General features: G+C 41.1%; 1 protein-coding gene across 7 annotated transcripts in view; it reads right to left on the reverse strand.

The window, feature by feature from the left end:
* Nucleotides 1–12,374, reverse strand: part of Tiam2 (TIAM Rac1 associated GEF 2) — a 247,951-nt gene that overhangs the window by 129,130 nt on the left and 106,447 nt on the right. For 6 of the 7 annotated variants that reach the window (XM_074071804.1, XM_074071833.1, XM_074071827.1 and 3 more), the window contains exon 2: nucleotides 2,080–2,165. The gene's annotated coding sequence lies outside the window, so the exon portion shown is untranslated. The remainder of the gene's footprint in view (nucleotides 1–2,079; nucleotides 2,166–12,374) is intronic. The other variant, XM_074071811.1, reaches the window with a different exon arrangement.

Raw genomic sequence — 12,374 nt, forward strand, 5'->3', positions numbered from 1 at the left:
GTAACAAAGAGACAACAGGATTGTTCCACACATAGGAAACGGATTGCTCATCAGTTTTATTGTGATACCTTATCAAACGTATAATTTGTTATAAGTAAGTGTAATCTTTTGGATGGTCTCAGGAATGGACTCCTGCTTTTTTTTTTTCTCTTTCCTTTTTGGTGGGACTGAGGTTTGGGTTTGAACTCAGGGCTTCGTGCTTATGCTGCTTGAGCCATACCTCCAGTCCACTTTTGTTCTGGTTATTTTGGAGATGGAAGCTATTTTCCTAGAATGACCTTAAACTGCAATCCTTCCGATCTCTCAGCCTCCAAAGTGGCTAGGATTACAAGTGTGAGCCACTGGCACCTGGCTGAACTGTTACTTCTAATGCAAAACAAATTTTCAATGCAAACAAAACAAATGTGATACAAAAAGAATTTTCTAAAACTGTGTCACTTTTTGATGAATAATACCCAAATGTATTATTTTTGAATAATATATTAAACATATAAAAAACCTGAGCATATACTAAATACTATACCAAAAAATCATATAAAACATATATTAACATTCTTAATCACTGTATGAGAAAAATACTTATATTACCCCCATTTTACAGAAGAAGAAACTGAGGCACCAAGAGGTTAAATAAGCTGCTCAAGGTCACTAAGCCAGAAGGTACCAAATACAAAATTCAAAGAACTCATGGTTGGACATAGTGGCATGTGTCCATCATCCCATCTACCTAGGGAAACAGAAATAGGAGAATCCAGTCTAGGCCAGCCTGCACATAAAGTGAAACCCTACCTCAAAAATAACCAGAGCAAAAATGGCTGTGGGCGTGGCTGAAGTGGTACAGTGAGTACTTAGCAGTGCAAACCCCAATGCTAACAACAAGAAAGAAGGAAAAAGAAAAAAAAATTTTTTTAAACTTAAGCAGTCTGATTACAAATAAATGTAGACTTCAAGTTCATTAAAACACAAATTAATTAGAGGCTAATTAGATATCTCCTTTGACTATCCCAAATAGAAGACAAAAAGGTCAACCAACACAAAGGTTACTAATTATTATCAAACTTTCTGACTTTAATATGCATCATATTTGCAAATATACCCAGGAAGGTAAGACAGGTTCCTGCTTACACATAATATAATGTTAGACTTAATAATTCTGTGAGCAAACAATTCACATTTTTAAAAACTACTAAATAGACTGAATGAATCTTTAAAATCTTCTCCAGTACAAATAAATGTCTTACCACACAGCACAGAACAAGCCACGCAATGACCTTCATTTGCCTGTTAAACTCATACATTCAGTCAAAAAACAAATGTCTGTTGTGCACTAGACACTGTTGTAGGAGCTAGGGGGTGGGCCAGATGGAACTCTGCTGAAATCAGAGTGGAGATGACACGCTGACACATAAGTGCACAGGGAGGGACCAGCTCTTTGCAGAGAATTTCCTTTGGCCCCAGAAGGCAGGATCTTGAGTTGTGCCCAGCCTGTGTTACTGTGAGTGCTTCAGCAGAGCAGTGCAAACTGCAGCCCTGCCAACTTCCTACCAGCAACCCTTGCTCGCGTTGCCTACAAGGGTCAGCCTGCCCTGTGTTCCTGCTTAACCTGGGGAAGACCTCAGTGGGAGTCGAACAGCCTTAGCGTCACAGATGGTGGGCTTACCTGATCTTAAAATTCCAGCTAGAAATTACACAGTAGATGTTCTTTCTCAGGCAGGATGTCCTAATAGTTTGGAGTTTAAGTGTGTGCTCGATCAATTCCTGACATTCAAAAGCTGGAAACTATGGCTCCCTGGGCTACATCTTCTCCACCTAGGGCCCCAGAGAGGGTTGAACTAACAGTTTTCCACACTGAGGATCCATCCAGCAGAGTAAAATGCATTTGTATAATCTACTCAGACAGGAACCCCATTGCCTACAGGAGCCTCTATAATCAGCACTGTGGAACCCACGTTGGCTTTACCACCCAGATCCTCAGACAAAGAGCAGTTAATAGCACAGGGAATGTGGTGATTCAGCAAAGACATACAGAATCATAGTGACTTTTACAGCCCTTGACACACACAAATGCCTTAAGCTTACCTACAGAGGAAGTGTGCAAGGATCTCCACTTGGCGGTCATGCAGAAGAAGCTGGCTGAAGAGGTAGCTCTTATTCAAATCACAGCCCTGGCAAAAAAAAAAAAAAGATACAGAAGTAGTGAGAAACTTTTCAAAATTAGAATTCTGTAATGAAAGCTCAGTATCTCAGCATTCTGCAGTATCTGGGACTTAAGACAAAAAGAGAAATCAAGGACTAAATAATTAACTACAAAGAAAATAAGAGGATTTTCCCCATTCTAATTGGAGAAGCAGGTTGCCTCATCCCATAACTTCATATGGCTGAGCCATTTAATAAACAGACACAGATGGAAGGAAGGAGGAAAGAAGAAAGAGCAAACAAGAGAGGGAAGACAGATGAGATAGACAAGGAAGGGAGAAAGGGTGAAAACAGGCAGACAGGAGAGGAAGGGAAAGAGAAAACAGATTACATAGAAGGAAGGAAGGAAGATATATAGATAGATAGACAGATAGATAGATTTATACAGATAGATGGATGACAAATGGGTGGGTGGGTAGGTAGGCAGAAAAAAGATAGACATAGGTGAGAAATAGATGGAAAAAAGATAGACATAGGTGAGAAGTAGTTTTATAGGTTGATACAAAGACAGAAAACAGATGATAGATGACACATAGATGGGCAGGTAGACAGGCTGAGCCTACAGTGACAAAGTCACTACTCCAGGAGCTGAAAACAGATACAAGAGAGAAATTCTCTTCTGTGCTCTAAGCCTCATTCAAATGAGAGAAGCAGTCAAAACAAATAGAGGAAAAACAGCATGAAAAAATCCTAGAATGAGATATGCAAGGCAGAGGCAGATGGTTAATGAGGCTGCAAGTGACAAATGGCTAATTTAAATTGGAAGATCAGCCCATTTCCTGCATGGGGAGCAGGAAATGTTTCTCCCCCTTTCATCCTGTTATACTAAATTCCTTCCCTAATAAACTTTACTATCACTTTTACTACAAAAAAAAATTAATTGGAAGATTAGAAAATGGCTCTCAGAAATGGTGAGTAGGCCAAGACCAGGGAAGTGATCCCTCAGGCAGACCCCAGAAAGAAGCAGCATATTGTGAACAGCTCTCCTGGATTATGGAGAATCCAAATGCCAGTGAGTGGAGTCAAAGGATCGAGGTTTCATTGTGTATTGAACAGGGAATCTCCAGGCCCTCACACCAGGAAGAATAATACCTTCTTCCTAGATGTGACGTAATCCCCAGAGATACAATAAAATCTATGAGCCCAATAATCAACATATCAGAAAGTACTTCCTTTTTTTTAGTTATTATTATTGTTTAAAATGCGAAAGAGATGGTTTTAGAGGAAGAGACTTGTCCTATTTTCTGAGTCGGGTCTTGTTACATTGCTCAGGCTGGTCTCAAATGCCTTAGCTCAAGCAGTTCTCTCACCTCGGCCTTTTGACAGCTGGGAGACTTGTCTTTTGGTAAGGCATGATATCCCCTCAGAGATGTGTGCAAAATACAGGGTATCCAGTGCCCAAAATGCTCGGGATCAGAAGCATTTTGGATTTTAGAGTTTTTCAGATTTTGGAATATTTGCATAGACTTCACCACACGAGCATACCTAATTTAAAAATCTAAAATCTAACATGCTATGAAATCCATTTTTTTTCTTTTTGGTGGGACTGGAGTTTGAACTCAGGGTTTTGTGCCTGAAAAGCACAAAATACTGCTCGAGCCACACCTCCAGTCCATTTTGCTCTGGTAATATTTTGGAGATGAGGGTCTCATGATCTATTTGCCTGGGCTGGTCTCAAACCACAATCCTCCCAATCTTAGCCTCCCAAGTAGCTAGGATTATAGGCATGAACCACCAATGCCTGGCTGAAATTCAAATTTTTTTGAGTCCCAACATCATGTTCAAAAAGTCTCAGATTATCTGGGTGTTGGGGTGCACACCTGTAATCCCAACACTCAGGAGGCTGAAGGCAGGAGGATTGTGAGTTCAAGGCCAGCCTAGGATACATAGTAACACTCTGTCTCAAAAAAACAAGACTTCTAGCTGGGGCACCATTGGCTCACATCTGCAATCCCTGCTACTCAGAAGAGATCAGGAGGATTGTGGTTCAAAGCCAGACCCAAGCAAATAGTTTGTGAAACCCTATCTTAAAACACCTATCACAAAAAAGGGCTGGTGGAGTGGCTCAAGGTGTAAGCCTTGAGTTCAAGTCCCAGTACTGAAAAAAAATTTTTTTTTCTCCCTTGATTTCTTCAGGTAAAAAGTACTTAGGTTTTTCACAGTGCTCAAGATTTTGTCCCAACTTCCTCCCAAAAAGCTGAGTCTTATCTGTACCTTCAGTTATATCATAAAGTAAAAAATGAAATTAAATCTAAAAAACAAAAGCTACATTACTCCATCTACAGGCTTACTTTCCAGGCCTGGACTAAACTCCAGAGTATGCAACTCTGTCAAACATCCATTGCTATGTAACCCAGTGCAAGAGCCCATAAAACTCAGCACAGGTACCAGCATGGGTCAGTGAAAAATTGTGAGAGAAAAAGATAAAGTTCTGCTTCACTGTTCCCTTCAAACATATCCCCTCACCCCACCCCAATGAGGTTAAAAAGAACACAACTCTTCCTGAGAAACTGAACTCTCAACTTCATACCTTCTTCCAGTTATATCCTCTTTGTAATCACATCTCCCTGAATAAAAAAATGTTTTGAAGTTTCTGGGTTTACTTTAGGCTTGCTATCAGTGAGGCAGCTTATCAATTCAAGAGGCTCACTCAATGTTGGAGTAAACCAATGCATTCAGAGGACATTTTCCAGGCCAGGGAATAAGAAATGTGACTCTGGCCTCATTAACCCCTCGTGTGACCCAGGTGTGTTCAATCTGACTGAGCCCCTCCAGAATCTCTGCTCGCAGGTGGATGACTGAGTATCTCAGTCTCGTCCTGCCCTTAGAGACTGCAGACAAGATGAACAAAACACTCACTTACCTAGTTCCCAGGCATTAGGTAAGACTACATCATGACGTGCCACAGCCTTCAATGACTGTCTTCACCAGTCTCTCCTACAAACACTAGCACACTGTTCCCACACAAAGACTGGAATCAGATGCTGCCCTCCACAAAGGAAGCCTGAACTATAGGATGTTAGAGAAGCTGCCATTCATGACAAAGAGATGACTAATTACAATGAAAATAGTAAGCTTCAGTCTATCCTCCCCATCTCTATACATGGAGGACAGTATTGACTGCTCACTATAAACTAAGTCACAACAAGGCCCTTGTCATTTACAAAATGGCTCATGTGAAACATCAACAAAAAAAGAAAAGAGAGACTTCAATCAACATTCGGAAGAAGAACCGTGTACATCCATTCAGTCCACTGTGTTCCCTTACTGGCTGCCACCTTGGCCAGTTTGGCTCAAATTCGGAATGTGCCTTCCCTTGGTTCCCACAAGGATTCTGTATCCAGACAAAATACAAGGGTGCAAATTTAACACACTATGGCTTGAGCACCTAAGTGCATGGCATTTCTCGAGCGAATTAAATTTAATTCAAGAAGCGTTTGTTGAACAATTGTTCTATTCAAGGCACTATAATAAGTGTTGGGAGCACATGGTGAACGAGTGCTTGCTTATAATTGCAAGAACCTATAAATAAGGACGCCATCAGTCTGGATTATGGGGAAAGGGGTTGAAAGTGGCCTCTGACCCAGACTTCAGTAGACACCCACACAACAACATTCAGTGACGTTGGTAGATCACAATGGTCAGCATGGATCCTTCTCCACTAGGATCATCCTACGAATGTTTTAAAACAATGTTTGAAATTCTTTGATACCATGGGGAAGGGGGCAGTCTATGCTCCCTTCTGAATCTGCTTCAGTCTTTTTAGAGTACAGTTCATAAGGTAATACTACACGATTACCATGGCTATGCCAGAAAATGCCAGGAAGATTGTGCCTGGTTTTCTTGGGTCACTTCCTCAGAGCCCTGAGGCTTCACATCTGGTGTCATATTTGGCTTCCTTGGTCCCCATATCTACTTGTCACCAACCACTATGTTTCCCAGTACATGAACAGGTACTTTTAAGAATCCTATCCCATCCCTTCTGAAGACAAAAAAACTGATTTAGCATTGGTGTCTGTGGTTCAGCTTCTACACACAGTAGATTGATAGAACTCAGTGAGTAATGAGGAGTGACTTTCTTCACTACAGAAATGCAATGTGATAATTCCTAGCTCTTCCAAAATGGACTGTGGCTTCTATGCCCTTCCCCCCGCTAATTATACACATGTAGTTTTAGAGGACGCTGGTGTCACACATTTCCAACACACACCACATTTACAGTAGCATTCTAGACTTATGGAAGACAGAGATGAGAGGGACAACCACTTTGTAAATAAGACACGTGTGCTTGGGAGCAGGACACGGCTCTGTGAACAGAGGGCAGTAAACACCTACTTCCCTCTTCCTTCCTCCTGGGCAATCACTGTTTTCCCTGTCTCTACTTCTTTTTCTAGTTCTATCAATACTCAGAACCATCCCATCATCATTCTTAATATCTGTTCAAAGAAAGAAGAGGAGAGAAAAGAAAGGATGAATGGAATTATATGCAAATGGAGCAGCAGGCATGTGTGGAGGTGGAAGTGGCTCCTGGATTATCTGTTCTTCAGACCTTTGCATCTATCAGATTCTCCCACATACCTACCAACACAAGCGCTAAGCCTGACAACGTCCTCTCTTTCTAACAGGCAGCTCTGGGAACCACTGAAGAGAATGCTATTTGTTTATCTATCTTAAGAACAGCTTACATTTGTATACTGTCATTTTCTTTACTGTATTTTTAGATTAAATGAAGAGCCCTTTTCAGTACTGAAGTAGTATAAGGATGAAAGAAGTGAATAAACAGAATCAAATGAGGAAACATGGAATGACTATCAAATTACCACAACACAATAGTGTATAAAAAGCATTGTGAGCAACAGAATAAAATCTACGTAGAAGCTATCCTACAATATCAGTTCAAGTGTCTCTTTTGCGAAAGTCACTAAGAGAACAATTGAGAGGATCTATTGACCCTGAAAAGCAGGAAAGAAACACTTATGTCACTCAAAAAAAGAGAGCACCAGAAACCACAGATAGAGAACAAATTCATCATCCAGTTTTGAAAACAGAAAGTGCATTCCAACCTATAGTACATTCTGAGCCATCTCTACAGAATCTGTGACAGACAATGGCCAGCAAACCCTGTGGAATGGGTGACTCTTGGGGAACATGAAGCCACAGAGCAAATCTTGTAGGATACATTGGCCTACTGGGCTCAAAAAGGTGGTCCCAGAAATAAATGATGGGGGAAGAGAGAAGGAATTCCTAGCTTTGTCTGCGAACTTAGTTTACTGAGCCTGAGCCAGATGCATTCTCCAAAAAAATAATTTTACCTCTTCCAAGGCTAGACATAATTTCTGAAGTGTGGCACAGTATGAAAAGATATCTGTGGCCTGTTTATCAGAGGACCGGGATCATAATAAAGATAGTGTCGCCTCTGATTTCACTAGGATACCTTGCTGAATGACTAAGCAGGAGAATGAGGGAGCAGATGAAGGAATAACACTGGAACACCTGAACCAGTGTTGGTGCTGATTGTTTCTACTCCCAGGATCCCTGTGTTTAAGGACCATATGTAAAGAGTTGCCTTCACCTGCTCCAGGGCTACAGAGGGTGACAGATGGCACTGCAGGTGATGGAAATATTTTACCCTCCTAAACTTTTCAAAGCAGCTACACTTTTCCTTCCTGGAGATAGAGCACAAACCAATGATCCAATGAACAAAGAAAGCCACTTTTTGTGGACCTCGAAGAAGCTATGACTTCAGAAAGTCATAAGCTGGGCTGAAAAAGTCAATCTTCAGCCCTTGCCAGAGGGCACCAAGTTCGGCAGAGATGGCTCATTTCTAACAGTCTCAACTATTATCTTACCCTGTGGTGACATCTGACAGGTTCATCCCATGATAGGAAATGCTGCTGGGGACATGAAACAGTACTCCAAATGCTGTTTCTATGGCAACACATTACACAGCATTTTATTCTCTCTATAACTTAAACAACTTAACATTTGAAGACTCATGTTTTTAACTAAACCTTTGTTCAAAGCCAAATACTTAAAAAAGCAAACCAGTTTATACACTTATCTGCAAAATGTGCAATTTTATTTCTGAAAACAAAAAAGCTGTATGTCTTATAATACATTCTCTTTTAAACACTCTTCATAATTTTTTTTTTTAAGTAATCCTGGGGTTGAACTCATGGCTTCATGATTATGAGGCAGGCACTCTACCACTTGAGCCACACCTACTCTTTTATTTTACTATTTATTTATTTTTTAGAGGGCAGCACTGGGGTTTGAGCTGAAGGGCCTCTTGCTTACTAGATGGACACTCTATCACTTGAGCCACTCCACTCACACAGGCAAGGCAAGTGCTCACTACTACATTACAGGCTCAGCCCCTCTTCATAAATATTTTTATTTCCTCCCATTAACAAACAGTACAAGTAAGATAAAGAGGTACCAGCTCACAGAAAGGGTCCTTGTGACACTTGTGTCAATGGTAAAGAAATCAAAGATAAAGTTTTAAACAATGTTACCAAGCACAAAACTGATAGCCACAGGACAGATAATGATGCCTTTCTGACAGATAAGAAAAACACGTGACAGAAGGCTATTTTGGTTTTCGATTTATCAATTAATTTTGTAGAAAGGAGCACATGCCAAAACTCCCAGAGGTCATGTAGCTGTCCTGCCTTGTTCTACCATTCTGAGCCAATCAAAATGACCACCTTGGGTTGGGGGCATAGCTCAAGTGGTACAGCACTTGCCCAGCATGTTAAGAACCTTAGGTAAATCCTCAGTATTGAAAGAAAAAAAAAAAAAACATCCAATACAGGAATGTTTTGTACAAAGCCAGTGCGAGGATTAGTCTAAACTTTCCCACTAGGTACATCTGGATTTCCGGCTATACTGGCTGGAGCTGGCAAGTGACTCATTTCATATTCAAGTTCGTGTAAGTACTAATTAAAAAGGAGGTGTGCTATGCTAGACACTGTGAAAAGATCACGACAGTACAAATCAGGCACAGCACCACCTATCGAAGGGCCTAGAATTAGCAGGACAGAGAAAATATCCAAGACAACATATAAATTATATAAAGAAGCAGGACAAGCCAACCATCTGGGATCAGACCAAGACAGTGCTGTAAAGAAAGATGCCAGAAGCTGTCCTTGGTTTCCCAAAAAGAAAAACACTGAAAACCAAAACTAACCCATTAAATCTGAAACACAGCTTTTCAGTAGCAGTAGCCACTAAGATCATCAAGTTAAAGCTGAGGAAGAAATGGTTTGGATCCAGCTTAAAAGGAGAAGAAAATAAAACTCCTAAAAGAAACCATCAACCACTATAAGGGAACCAATCTGAGAATTTTAAAGGAGATTGGAGGGTGTGTGGAATCCATTTCTGAAGAGAAATAGACATTGCACCTTCTAACGAGAGGGGCAGGCCAGGATGGAAAAGACCGCCAAGGAATGCCCACCAGGGGCCTGTGAGGAGGGTCACTGAGTGCCAGGGGGCATCTTCTGGGGAACAGAGCTTAGTCAAGGGCAAGATGGCGTCAGGCTGGGCAGACACCAAAACCCTTGCTGGCTGACCCAGTCTCAAAGAATGTATCCAACTTGGACATGGGGAACCAGGCAGGCCACATACGGTGGCAGAGAGGCCATAAAACCTGAGCACCAACAGACACGGAGAGCATCAAATCCGAGGGAACACAGCACGAGATCAGCACAGGGGAGAGGGAGACCAAGAGGCCAGATGTTAGAGGCTGCTCAAGTCAAAGTTGTCACCCTGACTTTAGTCTTTAGAAGACAACCTGGAAAACAAGTCAGAAGCCAACAATCAATGAGCCCCTTCCCAGGGCACTAGGTCATCACTGTCAATCAATTCTGAGGGACATCTAATTGTACAGTGGGTGGTATTAAGGAAAATGAGTTAGGGAATCCTAAAGAGAGTTTGCAAAGTAGAAAAGAGCCCAGCTGTGAGATGTGGGAGCACACACAGTAACATGGACAGTGAGGAGCTGGGGTGAGCCCCAGGTCTACCCCTCCAAACTCCGCCATCCACCTCTCTATGACCAATGTCCCCGTGTATGAAATAAAAACGGTATATCTTCCTCCCAGATCTGTTAAGAAATACATCTGTTGAGTCACAATATCTGTGACTAAGCTGACATAGGGCCTAGGACAATTAAAAAATGCTAAATAGTAAATGCCAGTCTTCTCCTCCCATCCTGATTTCTGCAATCCTGCCTTGAAACCAGGCTTTCTTCCGTAGTAAGCAGCACTAATAAAAACTTTGAATTATTTTTAACAAGCACAAGGTTAACAAGATGACTCACTAATACCAAGGCCAGGCTTAAATGTCCGTTACTAACAAATAAAACCTTTTAAAAAAACATTTCTCTAGGAACTGAGTAGGTGGGTGAACTGTAAGGTTAAGGAAAAACATCAATTGAGAAACCTCCACAATTAGACTTGGAGATTGTTGTATTTCAATATTTGCAGTAATATTTAAAAACATTTTCAGAATACTCTAAAATCAATAGTAATTAAATTAATTTGGGCCTTGAGGCTTCCTCCAATTTCAGGCAGGTCTGGGAGCCTTTTAAGTTACGTAGATCCTTTTCTGACCTCAGTCTAAGCTAAGGCTAAGCCTATAATAGAGCTTAGCTAAGGCTAAGCCTATAGTAGAGCTGTTCTTTAAAAAAAAAAAAAAACCAATTATCCCTCACCAAACAGGATATTAAGCATGCTTAGGAGTTTGTAGAATTAATAGCTTCCTGTTGTAATTCAGGCCCAATATCCAACAAATCACGGGGATGTTGACAAATTAGAATAAATTAGGCAAACTTTAAAAAAAATTGGGGGGAACTATGAATTTCAAACACTCAGCAGCAGAGATGGGAAGAAGGGTTTTACTTCTGTTGTATTTTTAGGATTTCACCCTTTCTATAGTCAACCGTTTAGCAATCAATCCTCACCTCTCTTTGTAACAAATCAGTAAGTCCACAGCAATTAGCAGCAAATGATAATTACTACATCTAAATTTGGATCAGACTTTCCTGCTACTGAAAATATTTCAGACCTTTAATTCTAATTATTTCAGTGTGAAATTAGCAACATATTCCCACAGGAATTTTATTACCTGTCATTTTGTGGAACATGAGTAAGATGTCAACTAGAAAAGGGCTATAGATGGAGAGGAGATGGGGGGAGGATAGCACCACATACATTTATTGATTTTTAACACATGAAATGCATTACAAAGAAGGCAGCCTAGGAATGGAATTTGAACCAGAATGCCAGAGCTTTGAATGAAGAACCCCACCTCTCAACCCACCCCAGAAACACCCCCACCATGACTTATACCCAACAGAATTACAGATGGTCCTGGACTTAACAATGGTTCCTTCTATAGGAACATCAGGGATTTTTTTGACTTTACAATGGTGCAAAAGCACACCCATACAACCATTCTGTCTTTCACTTTGGGTACAGCATTCAGTAAATGATGAGATGTATTCAATACTTTATTATAAAGTTGGCTTTTGTGTTAGATGCTTTTGCCCAACTGCAGACTATCATAAAGGTTCTGAGCACATTTAAGGTAGACACAGTTCACTAAGTAGGTATATTAGATGCATTTTCAATACAGGGTATTTTTCAATTCCCGATGCATTCTCTGGTGTGTCACCCCATCAGAAGTTGAGGGACATCTGCAGCATTAACTTCTTTAAGTTCTATTCTAGGTTTCTGGCTGGCTGCAAGCTTTGCCCCGTTCTACTTCCACCCGATGTATTCTCTCAGCACTTGGGTCCACCAACTCTGCTCGTGATGAATTCTCTCTTCACGCCCCATTCCAAACCCTAGAGACTTCCCCAGTGGCATTGGGTTTGTTGCCATTGTAGTCTTAACCCCCAAGAAAAGCAAAATAAAATGACAAGGATGAAGGTCTTCTTGAAGAGTTGGTTGTTGGACATTTTCCCCCACTGTACTGGGGATTGAACTCAGGGCCTCATACATGTGCTGTACCACTTGAGCCACACCCTCGGTCCTTTTGCTTTTAGTTTGTTTTTCAGATAGGGTCTCAAGCTAACTTTGACCAGATCAGCCTTGGACTTTGGTCCTCTTGTCTCCGCCTCCCAAGTAACTAGAATTACAGCCCATGGATTTTGAGTTCCAAAGCAATGAAACCAAAAG

The sequence above is a fragment of the Castor canadensis genome, chromosome 1 (genome assembly GCF_047511655.1).
Source record: "Castor canadensis chromosome 1, mCasCan1.hap1v2, whole genome shotgun sequence".
NCBI classification, from domain to species: Eukaryota; Metazoa; Chordata; class Mammalia; order Rodentia; family Castoridae; genus Castor; species Castor canadensis.